General features: G+C 43.5%; 1 protein-coding gene and 1 long non-coding RNA gene across 2 annotated transcripts in view; both read left to right on the forward strand.

The window, feature by feature from the left end:
- The first annotated feature begins 690 nt into the window (after positions 1–690).
- Positions 691–6125, forward strand: LOC147120938 (uncharacterized). Its single transcript, XR_015075912.1, has 3 exons — positions 691–708; positions 2782–2851; positions 4079–6125. It is a non-coding gene; the product is annotated as an uncharacterized LOC147120938 (long non-coding RNA).
- Positions 6126–6247: 122 nt separating this feature from the next.
- Positions 6248–23229, forward strand: part of LOC147120939 (uncharacterized) — a 156059-nt gene continuing 139077 nt past the window's right edge. Inside the window, exon 1 of the mRNA XM_085979778.1 lies at positions 6248–6348. The gene's annotated coding sequence lies outside the window, so the exon portion shown is untranslated. The remainder of the gene's footprint in view (positions 6349–23229) is intronic.

The following is a 23229-nucleotide window of genomic DNA, read 5'->3' on the forward strand; positions in this document are numbered from 1 at the left end:
CAGGGTTTGGCAAATTGTGCTATATATTTGCGGCATCTGATAATATCTATGACTGGGACTAACATGCATACTTTTAACATTTGAAAAATATTTAAAGAAAAAACACTTTTAGGATTGCGATGAGGGTGTGATTGCTCTTGGTAGCTGAGTATGGTTAGAATGCAGTCACAATAATCATCAGATATTGCAGCTTTCAAAATTAAATTTTAGAAACAAACTACTCAAGCAGTCATTGCACACGCAAGCACGATGCAAAATGCTCTGCACTGTGCTTGTTGAAGTTATATGTACACACTTGGCTAGAATGAGATGTGGAAGGACCATTTTTGCATGTGAATAGTTTGCTTTCTACCATGGCCGATTATTTTAAATCCGAGAAAGCTCGACTGGTTTGGAGATAACTTGGGAACCATCTGGGGAATTTAGGGCAGTTAGAATCTCTAGATTAGTCCAAAAAAGATTTATGAAATAAATGGAGTTGAGTGTCATAGAATTTGTTGCAGAAGATTAGCATTCTTTACTTTCGTGTTTGAGTTCAGTTAACCTGTTTGTGTTTGTGTCCACAGGGAAGCAGTTGTGATGGGTAGCACCGATTTTACAGAGGATGACGTGGAGCGCATTGTAGAGGAGCTTGGAAAGGAATACAAAGGAAATGCCTATCATCTAATGCACAAAAATTGCAACCATTTTTCTTCAGCTATATCTGAGGCAAGTATATTGTAATTCACAGAATGGCATGCAGAGTCCATTTCATTTATCAGTTTTATTTTAAATTGCTTTTGAAAGTGACATTATCAACATCAAAGTAACTTGGGATTTATTTTTTCAAGCCCTTTCTTTCTTTCTCTCCACCCCAACTTCACTCGCCCACCCTTGTATAATTTGGACAGTGATGGCAATATTCGTGTCCTGGGTTTTTCTTTGTGAGTGTCCCTCGTGAAACACTTATGTAAAGACTCAGGAATGAATCATTTCCCACTTTGTTTGATATAGGAAATATATAAATGAGACCTCAGGAAATATATAAATGAGGCCTCAGAAATTGAGTTCCTTTTTTTGTAAAGATGTCCACCCTTTACAAGAATTATGTAGAGATGTACTTGTGTATATAACAATTTCACAACCTTCACAAAGCTCTATATTACTGGTTTGATGTGTTGCCTACCAACCACACATAGGCCGGAGAGGAACCGTTGAGCATTATATTATGACTGGTGTCTTGGTTCTGGAAAGGAAGTGTACAAAATAAACTGTAGAGAACCTTTTTTTAAAAAAAATAGTATTTGGCGTGAACCAGATGTTTAGTTCAGTTAAGTCCATTTTTTAAAAGGTGTTTGTTTTCCTCACATGTTCTTCCTATCCTGAAGTAGTGGGCTCCTTGCGCTCCCTCGCCCAATTGGCCATTATTCACGAGAGCCTCGGCTGTGAGTAACAACCGATTATTCAACATTTGGTTGCTTCACAGATGATCTCTTTCTCCCCTCCCCTTCCGTATTCCACACATGCAGCAGTGGTTACTTGATGGTGATTCAGAGCAGGAAAACCTGGCCTATTTTGCCCTTCCTAACACAACAGTGTGGAAACCAGTTGTATTGCCCCATATGCTACTCACCCAAGATAAGCTAATTCAACATTGATGGGTATCAAGCCTAGGACCACCTTGGCCTGCTCACTGCAATAATGCAGCTTTAATGGTTTTAGTATTGTGCTGATTAATGTACATGCATAGTGCAGAGGCTTAATCATACTGTGGTAGATTTCCTGAAACACATGAACAATGATGAAAGTAAATTTCACTGCGCCCTTGGTGACATTAAAAACTTCAATGAAGTCTGCAAACAAATAAGTGAAGTATGGTTTTTCTATGTCAAATAATTAGTTCAGACAGGCGGCTGTATTGTGACTTTTCCTTACTGCTGCTCAATCCACACCTTCTCATTAATGATTGCTTAGTCACATAATAGTGTGTAAATACTGTAGCAGCAGTTGTATTATTTGCAAAATGTGAGCAATTTGTTAGTGCTGTTCTAATTCAGAAGCAAAGAACATTTTTTAAAATGTCTGAGGGGATAATGTATTGGCATTTCGGCGTACCATGCCAAGGGGCTTAAATTTCACATGCAGCGAGTTCCCAATCTCTCTCGGTCTGCTAAGTGCTTCTTTAGAGTGAAGGGTGAAGGTAAATAGTGGATGAGTTTTCCAAGATTGTGCTCGCGTACCTCCTGGTGGTTGGTTGCAGAGTGGCATTGGCTGCTGCCTGCACGGAGGTCACCTGTTTGGTTGGGAGAACGGTATGTGATGTGCACAAACCTGAAATGCAGAATAGAAATTGGAATACAGAAAATGTTTGCGTCAATGTGCCTGATTAAAATAAGTTGGCAGAGCTGTGGTAGGTTTACTTGTGGGATGTCCCACAGTTTTCAAACCTTCCTGCAGTTGTAAATGGGATTTACTGGTGAATCAGAAAATAAGATATCGTTATCGAAATAATGATCTTTTAGCTGCACCTGCCTAGTATATTTTAGACCAAATGGCGGCTGTTGCTGTATTTGGGAAGTTTGGAAAGAACATGCTTGAGGTGGGATAAGGGAGAAGTTCCAGTTTCCTTGAGGATATGTGTCTGATTCCCCAAGCTGAGTTAACTGGGAGGGAATCGACTACACTAGGTGGAGGAGGGAATGTGCAAAATGGCCAATACTTAAAAGGTACAAAGACTTTACGTTTTGCCAAATGCTTTCTGTGACTGATGATATGTAAGGCTACTGGTTTTCTGTTTTCAAGGGGAACGACAGATTTATGGAATGTGCTCCCAAAGCATTGGGAAGATCCTGGAATGAAATTATAATAAAAGGTGAATTTGACTTATCCAGTCAGTGGACCTCATCATGTATAACTGTGGATTTTGAGGCATTAGAACCAGCTTTCTGAAAGAGCTCTGCGCTAGTTCATCAATCTTTGAGTGACCATTGAACTCTGTTCAGTGGCACCATAAGGTCACTATGAGCTTCACCACAGATCTGACAGTAAATCAGTCATCAAAGTGTCACGACAAAGAGTTTAGTGTATTTTTTTGTCCTATTTCATTAATATGTCTCGATCTTAATCTGGAATGCACTGTCTGGAAGGATGGTGGAAACAGTAACATTCAAAAGAGAATGGGACAAATACTCGAAGGGGAAAACTTTACAGGGCTATGGGGAAAGAGCAGAGGAGTGGGATTAATTGGATAGCTCTACCAAAGAGCCGGCACCAGCATGATGGGCCAAATGGCCTCCTTCCATGCTGTATCATTTTATGATCCTATATACCATAGAATAGTGGAAATATTTTAACAAATTATGTGTATTGCACACTCACTCTTTCTCCAGACATGATCAGCCTATCTGAAAATGTTTCTTGGGTGTAATCAGCACTCAGAAATGTTAGTCTGTAGAACAGAATTTTAAATGTTCTGGTTTGTATATTTTGCATACTGACTATTTTATATGAAGTTAAAAGCTAAGGACTGCGTATCAAAAACACTCCAAAGCAATGTGGTCATTTTATTTTACTAGTTATTTGTAGCAGTTTGAAGTTTTTTTTAATCCTGACTCGGTAAAACAGTTTAACAAAGTAAATGAGATTACTAGGAATGTAAAACCTCCCTAGAAAGATCTAACTTCAAACCGTGCCAATACTTTCCTCAATTGTTTTGTAATACTGACATCCACGCTTAAGCTCTTTCTAAATTGGATTAGGAAATAAATATCAATTCTGTTTTACCACTTTGTTCTTAAGTAATTTTTAAAAAATATTGTTGTGCCTCGTTCACAATGTGAATTATTGCTGTCAAACATTTTTGCTGAATAATCTAATTTAGAAAGAACACAAATCCAGGGGCCCACCTTACCACCGTACAAAAATAATTGGAGGGAAATATCACCATCATTTATCAATGGCTTTATTGGGGCAGTTTTACATCCCTCATAAGCCTTTGTACTTTGTTAAACTGTTTTATTGACGGACCAGGGTTATTATAACTGGTAAATATTTTTGAGGTAGGCCATTTTAGCCATGAATAAATCTGTACATTTGAAAGCTTTAGGTTTCCAAACTGACATTTTCCATTGTAAGACTCCTACAATATTGCATCTGGACGCTGAGAGGACTTATCCATTCCTACTGAAGGATTAATGTTGCAAAGATCTCGTTATCTTGGTGACAAAATCTGCTCCGATGAGATAGGCTCTGACCAAGAGGTATTTGAACAATCATGTGATTGTCTTACTGCTGTGGTTTTTTTGTATATAGTTTGGTGCTTTGTTCCCAAATCCTACACATACCTATAAGAATTTTTTCATGTAAAATGATGGCACTTTATAAATAAAAAAGCTGTTCTAATGCTGGGTAAAAGTTGATTTATATACACATTACTCTAGAGGTGCCAGCAGTCTATTGAAAAGAGTAATGTTTTGGCAATAGTTCAGTGTCAACACTGGTTACAAAGTAGAGCATATGGACGTCAGGTCATGGTGTTCTACTGATCAGTATATAAATATATTTTGAAAAATTGATTGGTAAAAGATGAGCACTTTGCCTAAAGGCATGGGATGCAGGAAGGATCAGATGTTCGTCTATCCTGAATGTGATATTAACTACTGTGTTTTGCAACCATTTGAAGCAAAATGAAAGAGGTAAAAGATCTTTTTTCCCCCCTCCAAAACCAAGATAAATAGTTGAGGTTCATAATGCAGAACACCATCATGGTTGAAACGAGTAAGAGAGAAGGCAACATAAATCAGGAGGAATTGATTGGGTAGCTGGTTTTAAAAGCCTGAAGATTGTAGAAGAAAGGAAAGACTGGGGAGATGAGTGTTCTATTTTGGGATTTCACTACAGATATTCTCCTTGGTTTCATTGTCGCAAGCCACTCCCCATTGAGCAACATCCTATTGTGCATGGAGATTGGAAAGACAGGAATTTAAATTTTTTCCAAAGTCTCCTGGGCAGTCTCTCTGCCCCTTTTGTTTTAGCTCATGATGCATTTCTTGTTACAAGAGAAGGATGGACTCCTACCTTCATGAAAATCATGTTTCGAGTAATCATGTAACCTTTCCTTTGCTACACTGGTTCAAGGTGTTCTTTGATGGTGCAGTTATTCTGAGGTAGTCAGGCTTTCAAATATGCCTCTATCTAGATGACAAGTTAATCAGGACATCCACAAAACATTTGAAACATATCCCTGATTATTTTAAAGTATTTAGAGTTGTATAACCAGATTTTCTCGAAGTAATGTGGTATATTTAAAATATTCTATCAATTTGCTGAAATACCAAACTTTAAAATTTACCCACGAAGGTGTGTTATAAACCAGTTTTTAAAAATCCATCTTTTCTAAGCCTGAGTGCCATATACCACATGTGGTTGGCTAAAAATGTTAATTTAACTCAAAATGTTTCTCTTTCGCTAGTTTCCTCGCATACTGAACAATCTTAAAAGCACTGTAAACAACTGCTGAGGTTGCATTGAACTCTAAAGATCGAACATTAAAAAAAGAGGCAATGAAATGGACATTACTTGGGCATACAAAACTAGTTGCATACTTTCCCACAGGGTGTATTTAAAACAAAATTCATTCCCATGATGTGTTGCTGGCAAGGCCGGCATTTATTGACCAATCCTAGTTGCACTTGCGAAGGTGGCGATGAGCCGTCGCCTTGAACCGCTGCAGTCCGTGTGGTGAAGGCACACTCTCGATGCTCTTGGGTAGGGACTTCCAAGATTTTAACCTGACAACGATGAAGGAACAACGATTATATGTCCAAGTCGGGATGGTGTGTGCTTTGGAGGTGATGGTGTTTGCATGCATCTGCTGCCCTTGACCACCTAGGTGGTGGAGGTCGTGGGTTTGGAAGGTGCTGCTAAAGGTTAGACAATGAGCCCTGGCCAAAGAGTGGCATTAATTTTTTAGCAGATAGGGTATTGCACAGTCAGAAGAAAAAGTTTAGTGGCAAATTTGTTTGAAAGATTTTGATGGCCAAAACAAATACATTTTGTTAGAGGAATTAGTTAGAAATGTTTCCAATCTGAATGTAACTGAAATTTTGGTAGATTTGTCTTTGTGGATTAATTTTTTGTAATGTTTTGCACTAGGTAGTCGTCTCGGATTCAGCATCACTGGCCACTCTCTTAAGCGGATCTAGTTTTTCCTATGATCCAGAGCATGCCTTTACGTGCCCAATATTTAGGTAAAAATAGCAAGATCCAGGGCTCGAAAAGCGAACCCTTGCACTACGTTCCGGTTTACTCGAATATGTTGTGTGCCACCATGTGATCTCCTCAACTTTGGCAAGGCAGAAGAATAAACAGGTGAAACAGCGATTTACTTGTACTTCTTGCAATTTAGTATACTGTATTCGCTGCTCACAATGTGGTCTCCTCTACATTGGGGAGACCAAACGCAGATTGGGTGACCACTTTGCAGAACACCTCCGTTCAGTCCGTAAGGGGGATCCCGAGCTCCCGGTGGCCTGTCACTTTAATTCACCGCCCCATTCCCACTCCGACCTCACCGTCCTCGGCCTCTTGCATTGTTCCACGGAAGCTCAACGTAAACTCGAGGAACAGCACCTCATCTTTTGATTAGGCACTCTACAGCCCTCTGGACTCAACATAGAGTTCAACAATTTCAGATCATAACCTCGGCCCCTATCACATATATATATATTTTCTTTTTTTTTACCCACACGTTTTGTTTTTTCTGCTGTCCTTCATTCTGCCGGCGCAATTCACACCCCATCTAGAGCCATCCTTTGTTCCTTAACCTGTCCCATTTCCACTTCCCCTTGCCTTGAATATCTCATAATGTCTCTTAATCTCTCCTGCTTTCTATCCTATCACTGACCTTCCCTTTTATTCTTTCATCCCCTCCCCCTTTCCCAGCCCCCAAACTTGCTTTCCATTTCCTGCTTTTTTTCCAGTTCTGACGAAAGGTCATCGACCGGAAACGTTAACTCTGTTTCTCTCTCCACCGATGCTGCCTGGCCTGCTGAGTTTTTCCAGCGTTTCCTGTTGTTATTTCGGATTTCCAGCATCCGCAGTATTTTGCTATCGTATTAGTGTTTGGTTTACTGCCACCTCTCTTTTAGGAATGCCCACCTTGAAGAAATTCTGTTCTTCTCTTCGACGGGATTTCCGTTTGTCTGTTCAACCTTGTTCATCTTCATTGCTTTCAGTTTCCCTTCTCGTGTTTGATCAGGTATCTGCCAAGACTCGGTTTCGCAGCCACATCTCTTTCCTCAGCAACTGTCTCCAGTTCCGACTTATTCCACGTGGATTCCAACTAAACTTCCACCCTTCGTGTTTCGGATCCACTCAGGATTACAAATATCTTCAAGATATTCATCGTTCCTTGAACTACTGCTCTCGCCGCATCTTGAGATCCACGCTCAACGCCATGCGGCACCACACGAACACTCTCGACCTCTCTCTTCAGCAGCACCGACGCACTCTATCTCAAAGCTGTCCGGGTCCACAGTTCCATTTCATCCTTCGACTCATCCGACGCTTCAACAAAAAACTTTTTTCCTTCCTTTCTGATGTCAAGGATCCCAAGCTTCATCAACTCTTGAACACCAACGCCCCTCCGTAACCTTCTTCCCCTTCACTTTCCTCTGACCCGCCCCCCTCTCCCAATCTCACCCCCTGCCGCATTTTCACTATCCCTTCTGACCTTCCCCTCTCTGACAACGAACAATCAGTCCTCAGCAAAGGCCTGAGCTTCATCCCCTTACACCCCCACCTCAATGAATTTTGAGCTCGGCACGATGCTGAGCTCTTTTTCCGACGCCTTCGTCTCCGTGCCCACTTCTCTGCCCAGGAGTCTTCCCCCCGCACGGCTGACCCTTTCTCCCGCTTTCAGAATTCTCGTTCTACCTGGACCCCTCCCTCTGGCCTCTTACCCTCTCTAGATCGTTTCATTGCAAACTGCCGCCGTGACATCGGCCGTCCCCATTTCTCTGCTCCCCTCACTCACTCCAACCTACCTCCCTCTGAACTTGCAGCACTCTATTCTCTTAGATCCAACCCTGACATTGTCATTAAACCCGCTGACAAGGGTGGTGCTGTTGTTTGGCGAACCGACCTCTACCTAGCGGAAGCTGAACGCCAACTCTCCGACACCACCTCCAACCTCCACCTGGACCATGACCCCACTACCGAACATCAAACCACCGTTTCCAAGACTGTCACTGACCTCATCTCCTCTGGAGATCTTCCCCACCACGGCCGCCAACCTCACAGTTCCCCAACCCCACACAGCTCGCTTCTACCTCCTTCCCAAGATCCACAAACAGGACTGCCCTGGTAGACCCATCGTTTCAGCCTGTACTTGCCCCACGGAACTTCTCTCTTCCTATCTCGACTCTTTTTTCTCCCCTTGTCCAGTTTCTTCCCACCTACATTCGCGACTCTTCCGACGCCCTCTGCCATTTTAACAGTTTCCAGTTTCCCGGCCCCAACCGCCTCCTTTTCACTGGACGTACAATCCCTCGACACCTCCATCCCCCATCAGGCTGGCTTCAGGACGCTCCACTTCTTCCTTGAACAGAGGCCCAACCAGTCCCCATCCAGCACCACCCTCCTCCGCCTGGCTGAACTTGTTCTCACATTGAACAACTTCTCCTTTGACTCCACTCATTTCCTCCAAATCAAAGGTGTTGCTGTGGTTACCCGCATGGGTCCTAGCTATGCCTGCCTTTTCGTGGGATATGTGGAACACTCTTTGTTCCAGTCCTACTCGGGTCCCCTCCCTCACCTCTTTTTCCGGTATATTGATGACTGTATCGGTGCCGTCTTCTGCTCTCGCCCTGAACTAGACAATTTCATTCACTTTGCTTCCAATTTCCACCCTTCCCTCACTTTCACATGGCCCATCTCTGACTCTTCCCTTCGCTTCCTCGACTTCTCCGTCTCCATCTCTGGGGATAGGTTATTGACCAACATTCACTGCAAGCCCACTGATTCCCACAGCTACCTGGACTACACTTCCTCCCACCCCGCCTCCTGTAAGAACTCTATTCCATTCTCCCAGTTTCTCCGTCTCTGCCGCACCTGCTCCGACGATGCCACCTTCCATACCAGTGCTTCCGACATGTCTTCCTTTTTTCTCAACCGAGGATTCCCCTCTACTGTGGTTGACACAGCCCTCGACCGTGTCCGTTCTATCTCCCGTACTTCTGCCCTCACCTCTGCCCCTCCCTCCCGGAACCACAATAGAGTTCCCCTTGTCCTCACCTTTCACCCCACCAGCCTCCACATTCAACGGATCATCCTCCGCCATTTCCGCCACCTCCAGTGCGATCCCACCACCAAACTCATCTTCCCGTCACCTCCCCTTTCAGCATTCCGTAGGGACTGCTCCCTCCGCGACACCCTAGTCCACTCCTCTACCACCCCCAGCACCCCTTCCCCGTCGCCCGGCACCTTCCCGTGCAAGCGCAGGAGATGCAACACATGCCCTTATACCTCCCCCCTTCCCACAGTCCAGGGCCCCAAACACCCCTTCCAGGTGAAACAGCTATTTACTTGTACTACTTGCAATTTAGTACACTGTATTCGCTGCTCACGATGTGGTTTCCTCTACTTTGGGGAGACCAAATGCAGATTGGGTGACCGCTTTGCGGAACACCTCCATTCAGTCCGTAAGGGGGGCCCCGAGCTTCCGGTGGCCTGTCACTTTAATTCACCGCCCCATTCCCATTCAGACCTCACCGTCCTCAGCCTCTTGCATTGTTCCACAGATGCTCAGTGTAAGCTCAAGGAACAGCACCGCATCTTTCGATTAGGCACTCTACAGCCCTCTGGACTCAACATAGAGTTCAACAATTTCAGATCATAACCTCGGCTCCTATCACATATATATATATATATATATATATATATATTTTCTTTTTTTTATCCACACGTTTTGTTTTTTCTTCCCTCCCTTCAGCTGTCCTTCATTCTGCCAGCGCAATTCTCACCCCATCTCGAGCCATCCTTTGTTCCTTAACCTGTCCCATTTCCACCTCCCCTTGCCTTGAATATCTCTTATTGTCTCTCAATGTGCCTTAATCTCTCCTGCTGTGTGTCTTAATCTCTCCTGCTGTCTATCCTATCACTGACCTTCCCTTTTGTTTTTTCATCCCCTCCCCCTTTTCCCAGCCCCCAAACTTGCTTTCCATTTCCTGCTTTTTTTCCAGTTCTGGCGAAAGGTCATTGACCTGAAACGTTAACTTTGTTTCTCTCTCCACCGATGCTGCCTGGCCTGCTGAGTTTTTCCAGCGTTTCCTGTTATATATAGAAGAAATAAACACTATTGGACTGTGGCTTAGGCTATAAACCAACACAGATTTATTGACCATTAAACAGGTAAATGAGCAATAGTCGTACAATTAGTTCATTTGCAGTAATACGAACTTTACTCCCCTAAATGTCAAAACTACAATCATTTCTCGTGTGCAAGCCCTCAACAAAAGATTGATCCTTGGTTCATGCTTACTAACTTTTTAAGTGGTGATGCAGCAATTCAGCCATTATATAGTCTGCAACCTCTTGGAAGATATCCTGTATAAAAAAAAAAAAAAAGAAGGAATTAAAAACTAAAACAAAAAGCTGGAAATCTGAAATATAAACAGAAAATGCTGGAAGCAGTCAGCAGGTTAAGCAGCATCTATGGAGAGAGGAAGGTTAACGTTTCAGGTCTTGTATAGAATTTACAGCATAGAAACAGGCCATTCGGCCCAAAGGTCCATGCCGATGTTTATGCTCCACCTGAGCCTTCTCCCACCCTGCTTCATCTCGCCCAGCAACATTCCTTTCTCCATTATGTACTTATCTGTGTTCCCCTTAAATGCATCTGTGCTATTCGCCTCAACCATTTCATGTGGTAGCGAGAACCAATTCTGATTAAGCGTCATGAGACCTGAAACGTTAACCCTACCTTCCTCTCTCCACAGATACTGCCTAACCTGCTGAGTGTTTCCAGCATTTTCTGCTTTTAATTAAAAACTGCACTACTTTTAACTGCATTAGATGGTCAGCCATTCACAGGTTTCCAAATGGTGTTTGGCCGGACCAATACAGCAGCCATTGTTTAGACATTTCTCTGTCGGTCTGTACTCGATTGGCATGTCAAGCTGACCAAATTGTATGGAATGTCACCTAAATTAAAGATATCAAAAATGCTTCTTGGGACTAATGCATCTCAAGGGGCCATTTTGCATCCCAGACTATAATGTACATTCTGCAGTTTGAAAAATACACCATGTACAGGAAACTTTTTTATCCGGGACCGGCGTGGTGCCGGTTTATTAAAAAGTCCGGATTACAGAGTTATAGTTAAAAGGTACGAGAGCTCCATACACAGTAACAAATCCAGGCTTCCCTGTTGCTTAGCAACAGGTGCAAGAAGCCCGGCCACAGACCAAGCGTCCCTGTTGCTTAGCAACAAGTGCAGAAACCCCCGATTACACAGCCAAGAATCAAGAAACGGCCACTAATATGAAGAAAAACTTAACTGAACCTACTCCTGAATTTTGCCGGTTAACCGAGATTTCCGGTTGTTTGGGTGCCGGTAAATCGAGTTTCCTGTATCTGAATTTAATCCCACATGTCGTGACCAGAAAATAATGAATCCATCATAGACAAAAAGTAATCGCTTTTGTCACATAGTATATAGTCGAGTTTTGAGTTGATCATTCCTTCCTTGGTGGTCTCCGATTCACAAAACGAGATTTGTTTTCTGTAACTGTACAATTGTATACTTGTGCCTTTGCAAACCTCTACTTTAGTGCCTTGTGATTATTACAGCATCAGAATTTTAAACTGTAAGTTGCCACATTGCATTACAATAGCAATTTAGATACAGCTGGGTTTGCAAAAAAGCATTTCAAAGTCTTTTATAACTAAGATAAATCCCTTGCAGTCTTTTTGTTCCTCATTAGAATCTTGAGGATTGTAACGAGGCTTGTCTCTGATTGAAGGGCCAGTAAAACAGCGCATTCTTCTAGATATAGAAACATAATTGGTAGTATAATTATGGATTGTTAGCACTTGGTAACTTACCCTGTTCTTATGTAGCTGTGCATGACACAGGCACACAACTCTCCCAGATTGCTTTGTCATTCATTTGAACCCGATTGGTACATTTTCTAATCCCTTTATTTCTCACTTTTTTACCCACTTAAGTGTCACCGTGGCTTAGTTGGTAGCACTCTTGACTCTAGAACTTGTGCAAAATTTAGACTGACATTTCAACAGCAACTTGCAATTGTATAGCATCTCTAACAAAACATCCCAAAGTATTTCAGAGGCAAAAATAATCAGAACTGAGAAATGAAAGGAGAAGGATTTTTTTGTTACTCATTCACGGGAAGTGGGCGTCGGTGGCAAGGCCAGCATTTATTGCCCATCCCTAGCTGCCCTTGATAAGGTGGTGGTGAGCCGCCTTCGTGAACCGCTGTAGTCCATGTGGTGAAGGCACTCCCACAGTGCTGTTAGGGAGGGAGTTCCAGGATTTTGACCCAGCGACGATGAAGGATCGGTGATATATTTCCAAGTCAGGCTGGTGTGTGACTTGGAGGGGAACTTGGAGGTGGTGGTGTTCCCATGTGCCTGATGCCCTTGTCCTTCTAGGTGGCAGAGGAGGTATGTTTTGAGGAGGTTTCGAAGGAGGCAAGGGAGATAACCAGGCAAGGACTTAGTGAGAGTGTTTCAGAGTGTGGGGCCACAACAGCTGACGGCTCTGCAGCCGAATGTGGAGCTGAGAGAAGAGGGATGCAAAGGAGTCTAGAATTGGTGCAGTACTGAGGGCATGCTATACAGGAAACTTTTTTTTATCCGGCACGGACGGGACCGACGTGGTGCTGGTTCATCAAAAATTCCGGATAACCGAACGCTATAGTAAAATATATGGAGCTGAGAGCTCCGTATAAAGCAACAAACCCAACAGCTTCAAAACAATGGCCACAAGTTGCAAGCGTCTCTGTAGCTTAGCAACAGCTGCAGCCACATCCTTGCACAGCAACACATGGAGGAAGGCAAGTAATAAAAGTTACCTGAACCTACTCCTGAATTTTGCTGGTTAACCGACATTTCCGGTTATTTAGGTGCCGGTTAATCGAAAGTTTCCTGTATTGGCATTCAGATGAGACCTTAAAACAAGGCTCCATCTGCCTGTTCAGGTGGACATAAAAGAACCCATGGCACTATTCAAAGAGGAGCTGAATTCTCCCGGTACCCTGGCCAAAATTCCCCCCTCAACTGACACCATGAAAAACAGATTCAATTCATCTTGTTGGCTTTGGGACCTTGTGTACAAATTGGCCGCTGCTTTTTCCTCCAGAACAACAGTGATTGCAATTCAAAAGTAATCATAATTGGTGAGCCACTTGGGACATCCTGAAGACAAGAAGATGCTATATAAATGCAAGTTATTTTTTTTTCTTCTATGTGATCCATGGTTTCTGACGGTTAAATCCTAAGGGTATACGCCTTGTGACAACTTTGCTGAGGTGTTTCTGGACAACTTTGTTTAATGAACTGAGAAATGGCCAAGTAAAATATTGCATTAGAACGGATGTGTTGGTAATTTTTTAAAATTATAATTAGTCTTCAGTTTGATAGAAGATTAAAAAGTATTCGATGATGTGGCATATGCTGAAAGCTTGTCACTCTGTCGATTAATGTGGTTTGTGCCTACAGTTTCCCACACAGAGTTCTTGAACTTGGTCATCAAGAGAGAGCCAGTAAAAGTTAGGCATTTTCTTCCACGGGAAGGCAGTCATTTTAGGCCGCACTCATGGAATTCCAGGGAAGTGGTTGAAAAGTGGCTTTAGCAGAGCCCAGAGGGAAAATGCCTGCCTTTTGGTCAAGGAATGGTGTGTCCAATAAAAAGTACCTTCCTGAAATAATTCTTACACATACCAGTAAGACTGTGCCTCTTATCTAAATCCATCAAAGATTTATTTTATATGTTGAATAAAATAAGGCAGTTTAAGCTTGAAATGTAAAGATAATTATTGTTTTGATATTTCACTGGTAAACTATCTTGCTGATTCAATCTTTTCCCTGCACATATGCTATTGGGTATGTGCTGATGCATGCTGCAGCAAGCAATATAATTACTGGGCAGGCAGTAGTTTTTGGCCTGAAGCCATTTCCCTCCATTATGAATGCCACCCTGTAGTCACTGTTTGAACACACAGAAAATTTAAAGGATGTGTAGTTGGATCAGACTGATGCAAATTAGATTTTGTTGGTGCCAGTAGTGAAGATTTATGAGTAACGTGTTGTATCACAAGATTAAGATGGCCGTATGGGCTTGGCCCATTACCATCTGATTCTATCGCTTTGCCCTCCTGCCTCAGAATATCTGAAAGTACTGTTCTGATTTTACTTTATTCTGTTGAAGCCTGAAGCCTGATTGCGCTGCATCATTTTGAGGCTGAAGAGGCTTGGCTCATCCCTCTGACACAAAGCATCAACCTCGCTGCTTTGCTCTGCACCACCTCTTATGATGCAGTGAACAGAACTGCATGCACTATTCCAGATACAGGAAACTCTTTTTGTTATCCAGCACCGACAGGACCGGCGTGGTGCCGGTTTATCAAAAAGTCCGGATTACAGAGAGTTATAGTTAAAAGGTACGAGAGCTCCGTACACAGCAACAAATCCAGGCTTCCCTGTTGCTTAGCAGCAGGTGCAAGAAGCCCGGCCACAGACCAAGCGTCCCTGTTGCTTAGCAACAAGTGCAGGAACCCCCGATTACACAGCCAAGAATCAAGAAACAGCCACTAATATGAAGAAAAACTTAACTGAACCTACTCCTGAATTTTGCCAGTTAACCGAGATTTCCGGTTGTTTGGGTGCCGGTAAATCGAGAGTTTCCTGTACTACTTAGCCAGAGCTCTTGTCAGTTTCTGGAGATTTGAATTCGACTGACTTGGCAACATAACCCCCAGGATCTTGTTTGCTATGTTTTTTTTAACAACCTCCCAAATACAATTGCAGTTGTACAAGGTATTGGTGAGACCGCACCTGGAATACTGCATACAGTTTTGGTGTCCATACTTAAGAAAAGACATACTTGCTCTCGAGTCAGTACAAAGAAGGTTCACTCGGTTAATCCCGGGGATGAGGGGGTGGTCATATGAGGAGAGGTTGAGTAGATTGGGACTCTACTCATTGGAGTTCAGAAGAATGAGAGGCGATCTTATTGAAACATATAAGATTGTGAAGAGGCTTGATCGGGTGGATGCAGTGAGGATGTTCCCAATGAAGGGTGAAACTAGAACTAGGGGGCATAATCTTAGAATAAGGGGCTGCTCTTTCAAAACTGAGATGAGGAGAAACTTCTTCACTCAGAGATGGTGGTAGGTTTGTGGCATTTGCTGCCCCAGAAAGCTGTGGAAGCTACATCATTAAATAAATTTAAAACAGAAATAGATAGTTTCCTAGAAGTAAAGGGAATTAAGGGTTACGGGGAGCGGGCAGGAAATTGGACATGAGTCTAGGTTCGGAATGGCCATGGCCCTGTGGGTAGTGGAGCGGGCCCAGGGGCCGTGTAGCCTGGTTCTGCTCCTACATCTTGTGTTCTAATTGTTAGATTTCAGGAGATGGTTTTATTCCTGTTCCTGGCTGGGGTGGAGATCGCCTTTACAGAATGTAAGTACTGTAGAAAACATAGGGACAGTGATCTGGACGAGTTTCTAGATGGGTTGGAGAGGAATTTCCCAGATTTTTTCTCCCAAATTGGCCATTGGGTTTTTATCTGGTTTTTCGCCTCTCCCGGGAGATCACATGGGTTCGGGTGGGATGGAGAGTGATAGAAGATTTGAGGTTAGGATCAGATCAGCCATGATCTTATTGAATGGTGGAGCAGGCTCGAGGGGCCGATTGGCCTACTCCTGCTCCTATTTCTTATGTTCTTAATCCCATTGGAGTACATGTGCGTCCTACCTTTTCCTTCCAATATATGTAGTACCTTGCACGTGTATTATTGAACTTAATTTGCCTCTAATCAGCCCAGCTGCATACTTTGTCAAGCTTTTTTCATAAGATCTTGTTGACTTCCTCTGATTCCACAGTCCCCTTCTCTTGCCCCGCCCCCCTCCAAGATTTGATGTCATGTGCAAATTTAACCACCTTGAACAGAGATTGTGAATCCAATTTACGATGTGTAAGATGTCCCAGCACAGATCCCTGAGGCACTCCACTCCATAGCTCCCCATTACAACAACTTGCATTTATTTAGTAAAAAACGCAAAAGGGGTGAGAACTGATGTTGAGTGGTTATTGAAAATTTCAGGGAGATGACTGAAAGTGTAGTTGAAGAGGTTTTTGAGGGTGGAGTGAAAGGTAACAAGGTGAATGTGTGTAGGGAAATGCTTAGAGTGCAAGGCAAGAATAGCTGAAGGCTGTGCAAGTAAGGTGCAACAGTGAGAGTGGGAAATTCTGAATACAGGTAGACTATCCTTTATCCGAACTTCCGAAAACCGAAACCCTCTAAAAACCGAAAGTTTTTCGTTCAGCGTAAGTCGTGCGCACGACATGACCAGAGTGGCGCACGACTTACGCTGAGCAGGGCAGAGGGTCACTGAGTTCCCTCCTGGGTAGGAGATTGCAGGCCGAGCCGGGCAGTGTGAAGGAGGTATACCGGGAGAGTGAACCCAACAATACAGCGGCCCGTCCGATAGCTGCAGCGGCCTGTCCGATATTCTTTTCTCCCGACCCCCACCCTTTCGGATAAGGGATAGTGTACCAGCCTTTATCCGCACTTCCGAAAACAGAAAACCTCTGAAAACCGAAAGTGGTGGCTTACGGGGTGCTGCCCCGTAATACCTTCTGAAATCCGAAAACCGAAACACGGCTGGTCCCAAGGTTTTCGGATAAAGGATAGTCTACCTGTATAACGGATGGTGCAGGAACGCATACAACCCTGCTGAAGGATGTTGGAGTGGGTGGTGCGAAGCAATGGATAGATTTGTAAATGATGATGAGGATTTAAAGATCTGTGTATTGTGAATGGGGAACCAGTGGGGTCTGGCAAAGACGGGCGAGGCGATTTTCCCAACCCTGGGGAGGCGGGTATGGAGGTGGAACTGCCGGGAAAATGGCAGAATCTGGGAGCGGGTACCCATCCTGTCTCCATGCCATCTTCCCAGGAGGCGGGTACCCGTGCCGGATCCTGTCACCTCGTGGTGGGAAGGGGATTAGTGCCAATTAACTGCCTGTTAACGGGCAGTTTTTTGGCTAATCCCTATTTTGAGCCCTAAAGTGTGGGCTTCCTGACGGTTCCAAACCTCGCCAGGGTCAGTGAGGCTCTGCGGGGGTCGGAGAGGCCGAAATGTCCGGTGTGCAGGTGAGTGATGAGTGCAAGTGTGGAGAGGTAAGTGTGTGAGGTGAGTGTAGAGTGTTTTAATAAGATTACTTACCTTTGCTTCTTCCTCCAGGCTTCATCCCGTTAGGCTGCGGAGCTGCCTCATCTCCACGGCAGAGATGACAGAATGGCTGCTGTATTCTCCGATTTCTGCTCAGGAAAGCGGTTTGGTGAGTCTTGAGCACAAGGACTCGTCAAAGAACAGAGATTGTCAGTGTTTGACAGCTTCTCAAAGCTGTCAAATGATGACAATTCATCTGTCAAAAATTTTTGACTGATAATGTCATACGTTGACGTTCTCTGTCACCGGCTTTCCCTTAATTGGTCTGCTAAGCCCGCTGGGCGGGCTTAACTAGGTCAATCAAGGGAAAATAGCGTGGGTTGGCTGGGCGTCGATGGAGATGGGACTAAAACCTGACAAGCAGCAGTCCCGCCTCCATCACGTCCCCATTGATAAAATCACCCCCAGGGATGTTAGGGAAGCGGAACTTTGTTTAGGATAGGATGTTTGAGAGGTTTTGGACGAGTTGAGAGTTTATGTAGAGGTAGATTGGGAGGCTGCTGAGAAGAGTGTTGGAGAATTGAGCCTGGAGGTGATGAAGGCTTGGGTGAGAGATGATAATAGAGGCAGATGATGTTGCAGAGGTAGAAAGTCTTGGTGATGGATAGGATATGGCATTTGGAGCTCAGCTCTGGGTCAAATAGGACACCAAGGTTGTTCATTGTATGATTCAGCCTGATTGAGTAGACGCAGAGGGAGATAAAATTGAAGACTAGGGACTTTTTGGTCAGAGCTGAACAAAATTTCACCTTGGCTCTACATACTGTTTACCCTTTGCCTCCTTCCCTTTAACTTGGTACTAATTCACGTCCATGCCTTGCCTTCAATAACCACTGATTTTAATTAAATGTCACATGGGAGACTCCTTTCTAAAGGCGTTTTAGAAATCTAGATACACTGTCAGCCTTGGCTCAGTAGTAGCACTCTCACCTCTGAGCCAGAAGGATGTGGGTTCAAGTCCAACTCCAGAGACTTGAGCAAAGGAATTTACCTGTAGGTCATGTAAGAGACTTGTCCAGGACTTTACCTATATTCAGCACAGGCAATGCAGAGGGCTTACGTTACTCATTTATAGATGTTGGACTATAACCTGGTGTTGTGTGACTTCTTACATTTGTCCACCCCAGTCCAACTCCGGCATCTCCACACCATCATTTATAGATGGGAGAGTTGTGTAGATGGGAGAGTTGTGCTAATGTTCAGAATGAGGGTCTTTCCTGCTCTCGATATTGGTGAAGGGGCTGTGCCTCTACCTATTAGCGGGCCTTGTATATAGTAATTACATATGAGAGGTCTTACCTCTACTCGGTATGGGGACCTTTACCCATACCCGTTATGTGGAGGTTTATTTGTACCTGCAATTAGTGTGTAGCTGTGTCTGTATTCAGCACGGGTGGTGGGATGTACCATTCTGTGCTGGATACTGTTTAGAGAATATTCTCAGAGGTGCTGCCCATCTCGCGGAATTTGAAGTAACTAAGCAACAATATTGAAGCGGCATTTCTCTTTTGATTTACCTGCTGTGCATTTCCAGCACCCTCACCTTCATCTGATTTCCAAACTCCAACATTTTCAACCAGCCTCCACATTCAACGGATCATCCTCCGCCATTTCCGCCACCTCCAGCGTGATCCTACCACCAAATATATCTTCCCCTCACCTCCCCTTTCAGCATTCCGAAGAGACTGCTCCCTCCGCGACACCCTGGTCCACTCCTCTATCGCACCTTCCCGTGCAAGCGCAGGAGATTCAACACACGCCTTTTTACCTCCACCCTTCCCACTGTCCAGGGCCCCAAACACTCCTTCCAGGTGAAACAGCGATTTACTTGTACTTCTTGCAACTTAGTATACTGTATTCGCTGCTCATGATGCAGTCTCCTCTGCATTGGGGAGACCAAACGCAGATTGGGTGACCGCTTTGCGGAACACCTCCGTTCAGTCCGTAAGGATGACCCTGAGATTCCGGTGGCCTGTCACTTTAATTCTCCGCTCCACTCCCACTCTGACCTCACTGTCCTCGGCCTCTTACACTGTTCCAACGAAGCTCAATGTAAGTTCGAGGAACAGCACCTCATCTTTCGATTAGGCACTTTACAGCCTTCTGGACTCAACATAGAGTTCAACAATTTCAGACCATTACCTTTTTCCCTATTCCTTTTTTTTCCCATTTATTTTATTATTTTTTACTCTGTCCCACATGGCAGCTGTCTTTCATTCTGCCGTTTACACTTCATCTAGAGCCATCCTTTGTTTCTTAACCTGTCCCATTACCATCTCCTTTTGCCTTGCACCGTCTCTTAATGTCTCTTAATCTCTTCTGCCTTCCATCCTATTGCAGACCTTCCCTTTTGTTCTTTCATCCCCCTCCCCCTGCCCCTCTCTCCCCGCCCCTGCACTTGCTTAAAAACCTGTTCGATCTCCAGCTTTTCCCAGTTCTGACGAAGGGTCATCGACCTGAAACGTTAACTCTGTTTCTCTCTCCACAGATGCTGCCTGATCTGCTGAGTATTTCCAGCATTTTCTGTTTTTATTCCAACATCACCACCATGCCTCTGTTAATTGATTATTAACCCTTTGATTCTAGTCACATGATTGATTTTTATACATCACAAGCTGGGTTCTTTGGTTTTAGCCAATTTTATGAGACCCATCTCCAACAGCAATTTGTCACGTCAATAACTCTTTAATAAAAATAAAACCCTTAGATTTTAAACTGATCTGAAGGTATTTGTAAAAATTATGCTTTTTTGTTTAGTCTTAGTTATTGGTCACTTTTAATTCAGTCGCAATACTAAAGGAGTTTAAATACCAGCTGCAAATGTAGCCCCACTATTTAAAAAAGGAGGGGGAGAGAAAACAGGGAACTACAGACCGGTTAGCCAAACATCTGTAGTAGGGAAAATGCTAGAGTCTATTATAAAGGATGTGATAACAGGACACTTAGAAAATATCAACGGGATTAGACAAAGTCAACATGGATTTATGAAAGGGAAATCATGTTTGACAAACCTACTGGAGTTTTTTGAGGATGTAACTGGTAGAATAGATAAGGGAGAACCAGTGGATGTGGTGTATTTGGATTTTCAGAAGGCCTTTGATAAAGTCCCACATAAGAGGTTAGTGTGCAAAATTAAAGCACATGGTATTGGAGGTAATATACTGGCATGGATTGAAAATTGGTTAACAGTCAAGAAACAGAGAGTAGGAATAAATGGGATCAGTGCTTGGGCCCCAGCTATTCACTATATATATCAATGATTTGGATGAGGGAACCAAATGTAATATTTCCAAGTTTGCTGACCACACAAAACTAGGTGGGGCGTGAGGAGGATGCAAAGAGGCTTCAAGGCAATTTAGACAAGTTGAGTGAGTGGGCAAATACACGGCAGATGCAGTATAACATGGATAAATGTGAAGTTATCCACTTCGGTAGGAAAAACAGAAAGCTAGAGTATTATTTAAATGGTGATAGATTGGGAAATGCTGATGTACAGAGGGACCTGGGTGTCCTTGTACACCAGTCACTGAAAGCAAACATGCAGGTGCAGCAAGCAGTTAGGAAGGCAAATGGTATGTTGGCCTTCATTGCAAGAGGATTTGAGTACAGAAGCAAGGATGTCTTACTACAGTTATACAGGGCCTTGGTGAGACCACACCTGGAGTACTGTGTGCAGTTTTGGTCTCCTTACCTAAGAAAGGATATACTTGCCATAGAGGGAGTGCAGCGAAGATTCACCAGACTGATTCCTGGGAAGGCAGGACTGTCTTATGAGGAGAGATTGGGTCAAATAGGCCTGTATTCACTAGAGTTTAGAAGAATGAGAGGGGATCTCATTGAAACGTATAAAATTCTGACACGGCTAGACAGACTGGATGCAGGGAGGATGTTTCCCCTGGCTTTGTGGGGGGGGTCTAGAACGAGGGGTCACAGTCTCAGGATACGGGGTAGGACATTTAGGACTGAGATGAGGAGAAATTTCTTCACTCAGGGTGGTGAACCTGTGGAATTCACTACCACAGAAGGCTGTGGAGGCCAAGTCACTGAATATATTTAAGAAGGAGATAGATAGATTTCTAGACACAAAAGGCATCAAGGGGTATGGGGAGAGAGTGGGAATATGATATTGAGATAGAGGATCAACCATGATCATATTGAATGGCAGAGCAGGCTCGAAGGGCCGAATAGCCGACTCCTGCTCCTATTTTTCCTATGTTTCTAATTCAAAATTATGATTTAACCCCCCTGCCTGCTCGATACAGTTGTTGTTTTGTTGTCTCCATGGCTGTGCACTGGAGAGAGGAACCAAGCCCCACTCGAACAAAAGCATGCTGAGAGATTTACGACATTACTTTTGAATTTAGCCGCCAATAATTCAAATCTAGGACTGTCAGTCAAGAATTTGAGTAGGGACTGCTCAAATCTTCAATTGTATGTTTGGAACCTTCAAAGAGAAAAGTCAGGCCATTTAGTTCCAACAGTTGATAAAGCCATAAGGAAATAATAATTGGATGTGTATATAGAGATTGTAAACATTTTCTGTTTGAGGAGCTAGTTCAGTATATCTACTATAAATATGTGTTGCTGTTATTTATTCTCCCTGCTCCAGAGATTTGAGCACATAATCTAGGCCGACACTTCAGTGCAGTACTGAGAGAATGTTGCATTGTCAAAGGTGCTGTATTTTGGATGAGCCATGAAATCAAGGCGCTGCCTTGGCGGATGTAAAAGATCCCGTTGTGTTATTCAGAGAAGAGCAGCAGAGTGCTGCCAGTGTCCCGGCCAACATTTCTCCTCCAACGCAAATTAATTGGCCATTTATCTCCTTGCTGCTTGTGAAAGTTGGCAGCCACATTACCGTACATTACAACAGTGAGTGCACTTGAAAAATAATTTGTTGTCTGTGGAGCACTTTGGGGCATCCTGAGGATGTGAAAGGTGCTATGTAAATTCAAGTTTAAAAAAAAAAAAAAAATTAATTCTCTAGATGTGGGCATTGCCGGCAAGACCAGCATTGTTTGCCTGTTCCTAGTTGTCCTAAACTACTACTTAAACCACTGCCATCGGTTTTTGATACAACTGACTGGTTTGCTGGGCTACTTCACACAGCAGTTAAGAATCAATCCTGTTGTGGGACTGGAGTCGCGTATAGGCCAGACCAGGTAAGGACGACAGGTTTCCTTCCCTGGAGAACCAGCTGGGTTTTTACGACTATCGTGGTCACTTTTACTGATGCCAGCTTTTTATTTCCAGATTTTCAAAACTGATTCAAATTCTCACGGTATGATTTGATATTGTGTTCTCTAGCCATCTGGATTACAAGATCAGTAACATAACCACTGCACTACCTTACTCATTCTTGTTCATCTATTCAATACATCTTGATGGTTAAAGCTTGACATGGTGTCTGATGATGTGGTGCTCTACTGCGTTTTGAAGATGTAAAATATCCTGTAGAGATCTAGCAGCCAACAAAAATGTTGAAGATTTTCTTTTCGGTATGCTGAGCTCGCCACCAAAACAGACTTATTGTAGAGCCAGTGAAGATACTCCGTGCTGTGAATAGCTAAGAACACACTTAGTAGAGTTAAATACACAATCTCAAGTATCTAGGATAAGGTGGACAGAAAAGACATGCATGTTTATTTAATCTATGATTTGTATTCATACTCATCTACTTTTTAATTCTGCAGTTTATTGTTTATATATAATCTATATATATTGAAAAATTTGCTTTTAATAAAGCTTGTAATCATCAAAGAAAATCCCT

This window comes from Somniosus microcephalus, chromosome 3 (genome assembly GCF_052327205.1).
Source record: "Somniosus microcephalus isolate GS21.2 chromosome 3, FLI_Smic_1.0, whole genome shotgun sequence".
NCBI lineage: Eukaryota > Metazoa > Chordata > Chondrichthyes > Squaliformes > Somniosidae > Somniosus > Somniosus microcephalus.